We start from the raw sequence: 4,798 nt of genomic DNA on the forward strand, positions 1-4,798 counted from the left end.
TACTTCAAAATATAGTTTCCTTTACTTTAAATAGTTAACTATAATCTTATTCTCTTGTACTAAATATCTTAAGTTACAAAATTAATTTTCATTATAAAAATATTTCTTTAAATTTACCATAATATTTAAATAGTTACAAAAATGTAGTTACCTGAATTAAATCCACTACATAAAATCATATAAATAATTTTTGAAAATATTTAAATAAAGGAAATCTAATATTTAATATTTTTCTTCCCTCCCCCAAACTTAAATTTTTCAATATAAAATGATACAGGTGGAAAGAAAAACTTTAAATATTAATCATACCTCAGTATTTTAGGCATTTTCATCATTCTGAAATTTTTGCAGTCCTTCTCAAAATTTCTACTTCCTCTGGTCTGTAACATTATGAGCTTTCTACACATATAAATCATTAGAGAAATTTCTGGGTAATGAAATTTTAAAATAAGTATAAAACTAAAATATTAAACAAGCACAACATTTCCTAACACAACCACAATACTACAAAAAATAATTACAATTAAAATGCGAAAATAAAAATCACATTACATTACAATCCATAAAATACTACTGAACATCTATTATACTACACATGCAAATTTAACTATACACTAACTTTATAACAGAAATTAAAAATTATCCAAGTACAACATTATAATAAAAATGAAAGTCCAAATACACATAAACATCCATTTCTATTACAAAAGATAAAAGTACAAGTACAAGTACATCAATTACGTTCAGATATCAAAATCCCACCCTATGTCTTCACCTCCTTGATCAGCAGGTGGATCGGGCTGATACTGAGTATATCAGTGGCACTCAGAAACAGTAACATCAGGCTCACCTCTGCAGTGTTGGGCCTGAGCTTCGAAATATGCTACCTCAAAATATGAATTCCTCTGAAGGTACTCGCTATCATAATAATATCGACGTTCTAATCCTCCAATCCTTTCATTTATTAACTCTATGCTCTTTCGCTGCAAGGTCAACTCATTCATCAAGTCAGTTAGGGTAGGGGAACTAGAAGGTGGAAGGTCATAACTTGTAGAGGGGACATCTCTACTAATAGAAGGCTCTTGAATCCTACTTCTAGTTCTCCATTTCTCATGGGATTCACAAGTTTTTAAATTGGCTTCATTAATGGATTTCATAAGATAAACCCATTCTTCATCCCCATCTTCCACTCCAGAAAGTTGGCAAAGTGCATAAATGAGGCCAGGATGTCCTATACCTCCACTTGTCTCACTCCTTGCTGCAGTCAATATATTCTTAAAAATAATTCTCTTCACATTTATAGTTCTATTATTCTGAATACATAAATTCAGAATAGCTCTATCTCTAGTTACCTCACTCTGGTGATAAGTAGGTAACAGAGTAGAGGAAATAAAATAGTGCCACGCCTTCTCGTTGTTTAATCTTCCACGTTTCTTTCCCATCAGTGAGAAAGTTGATCACATCATTCAGAGGGCCTTCCATCGTACTAAAGGATTCATAGTGGCAGCTATAAGAGTCTGGGACTTTGTAAAAGGTGTTGATGCGGGCGGCTTTAAATTCAATAGGAAATCCCTGCACTTGAACGATTCCATCTTCAGAATAGATTATGTTGGCGTAGAACTCCTTCACAACATTTGCATGAACTTTTTTGGTGGTGTAACAAAAGTTTTCCGACCTCCGATAGGCAATAACTCGTTCAATCTCTCCTCCTGGGCACTCAAAAACTCGATCTTGTATACACTTCTTTCCTTTAAATACTGAAGTAAATCTTGATTGAGCCATTGCATTGACGAAGAGAGAGTCGTTGAACTCAATTCATCTTTTTTGACGTGGAGCCATTTCAATCTAATCAAATCATAAAAAAATTCTAAAATATACTTCAAATATTTAAAGAATGGCTTCCAAAAGTAATTCTTAGGCTTCCAAAAGTAATTCTTGGCTTCCAAAAGTAATTCTTAGAGTTCAACACTAAGATCCATGAATTTCTTCCCAATATTTTCTTCACATTCTCAAAATTTTTGAATCTCCTCAATGTTGAAAAAATCCATGGTGAAAATAAAATATTTTTAGTTTGGAGTGAAGCTCTTACCTAGAGATGATCAAATCCGGTGTCAAAAAGCCTTGAAATCGCCTCCCAATCCAAGATCTCTCCAGCCCTAGGTCAAAAAATTGGTTTTTAGGAGGAAGGGGATGATGAATAGTGGCAGTTAACTGGTCAAAATCGGGGTTAAATGTGTTTTTTCGCGAGCTCGCCGTCGGCGGGGTGTTCGGCGGGGTCGATGGCGCCGTCGGCGCGCTCTATTGAAATTTAATCAGAACTCTCGAGAAAAATCTACCGTCGGCGGGGTCGAGGGCGCCGTTAGCGGGATCTATTGATTTTGGTTCAATTTCCAGATTTTTGAGATTTTAATCAATTTCAAGCCTTAACGACATCTATTTTATAGATATAATTTTAAGTGACTAAATGATGTACTTATCACAAATAAACTTTCACAACACAAAACATCACTTTTATATCTAAATTTCAAGGGGTACAATGTATGTTACATAACACACCTAAGTTTGGTATTTTCTCAACCTCAACACATTAATTCAGCATCGCAATCCAAGCCACAACACTCAAAACGCTGAAGACAAAGCATACTATGCTTAATCTCAACTATATAGAGATCTAAAAGCATAATTCTAAAACAAATCAAATGCAAAGTTCAAACCAAATTACATAGATAGATAGACAGGTGGTAATATAAATCTACTATTCATCAGATTTAGTACTAGATTCTCCTCTGAGATCACCCATTGATTGCACATGAACGTAGAGGTTGTAGAAGGATTGGAATGAAAATTCTTCAGTAGAATCCTCTTCTATCAATTTCATCCTCCTCATCAGTCGTATCAAACTATCTTCTAAATGTTCAGAGTGATCAAAATGTTCTTTCATCCTCCAGTCTAGATGATCAAAGAAATCATATATATTATTAATCGCATTCATGACATCTTGTACCTCCTTCTCCAATTTCTTGATTCTGTGCAGGATCACCAGAGTCTTATCAGGAATTAAGGGTTGAACTGACAGAATTCGAATTCTGAGATGATTAATCTACTATAATGGCCATGTCATTTTCATCTTTAAAAGCTGGGAACCTCTCAGTTGGATCCAAAGGCTTCCAAGGTTGAAGTACCTTTTTCTCAATTTTTTTAGGACACTTGAAAATGACTGCGAAGTGAAAAAATTGTGGAAGGGTGTCCAAGCCCATAAGTTCCATAAGTTGATCCAGTTGATCCAAGAACGATCAGGCCCAAAACCGACTTCACAATTATTGATACAATATCGATTGACAGTCCCCTTTGGATGTAGTAATTCAAAATAACACTTTCTTTTGAAACTTTATATATCTTCATTGTCGGTAACAGCTTCACAGAAATGAAAAAGTTCTAGTGTTTTGAAACGGGATTTAGGAGTGTTGCAGAAAAACTAACATACCCGTTCTCTCTCATTTCCCAGTCGTCAGTTTCGTCCGTTAAATATTGGTAAATTTTGTTCATCTGGTTTCTTGTTGGGACAAAATTGGAATAATGGCAGACAGGAATGTTCTCAATCATGTATAATGCATTGATCCATGCAGAAGTGGAAGTGATCCATCTACCTCGCACATAAACAACCCCTTGGTTGATTCCATGTAAATTTGCATAAAATTCCTTTACCACAGGAACAACTACGGTAGTGGTAGTATAGCACATCAACATCTTTGCCCCACTATCATCTCTTCAATTGTCATAGAGGGATTATTCAATCCATGATTTACGAATCCTTGTTCCTTGATCAATCTTTTCTTCGTTAGTAACTTGTTGAAGATTCGCTGCGCTTCCGCACTAATAAACTTTTGCCAATTGAAAACTCGCATTCTGGGATTATCAAGGGAATTGGACGCTATAGGAATGAAATTAGTGGAGTTTCACTTCATTTTTGGGGGAAAATATGAACTAGGAATCAAATTTAGGAGTTTAAAAGGGCAACTCTCGCCAAAAAATTGCCAAAAACCACCATTCAAACTCCAGAACCCGTCATCTCGCCGGTCTCGCCGTCGGCGGGGTTGATGGCACCGTCGGCAAGCCTCTGCTTTTATTTTGCCTGGAATCTCGGGAAAAACCCACCGTCGGCGGCGTCGAGGGCACCGTCGGCACCCAAGGCAAAAATTGCATGATTTTGCTCTGGTCCGAATGCGTTTTGATTTTTCTCTATGGATCCAATAGTTATGACGAATCAAGGGTAAATAAGACTAGTAGAGCTTAATACTACCACGAACTAACTATAATTTCAAATAAAAACTACTATGATCGCAATAAAAGTAAAGATAATTATGGGTTGCCTCCCATAAAGTGCTTGGTTTAACGTTGTCAGCTTGACTTATTCAATTAAAATGCAATTTTGTTTGTGGAATACTGAAGAGGAGATGCATGGATGTTTATGAAAATCTAAGCAACTGAGAAGTTTTTGAGTTTACGTGAAGGACCTCACTAATCTTGTATTTAAGATTCCCCATTTGTCCATTAAAGACTTTTACTTCATCGATAAACTACCACTGTCTGAGATAACCAACGAGACTTCAATTTCCCAGGGAATCATTTTAGCCTAGTGTTGTAAAGCAAAACTTCTTGTCCTGGTTCAAAGTTCTTTTGGTTAATCTTCCGATCATGCCATAACTTTAATTTTTCTTTATAAATTTTGTCGTTATCCTAAGATTCATTTCTTAATTCTTCTAATTCATTCAATTGCAACAATCTCTTCTCACCAGCC

Source organism: Phalaenopsis equestris, unplaced genomic scaffold (genome assembly GCF_001263595.1).
Source record: "Phalaenopsis equestris unplaced genomic scaffold, ASM126359v1 Scaffold000325, whole genome shotgun sequence".
Taxonomy (NCBI): domain Eukaryota; kingdom Viridiplantae; phylum Streptophyta; class Magnoliopsida; order Asparagales; family Orchidaceae; genus Phalaenopsis; species Phalaenopsis equestris.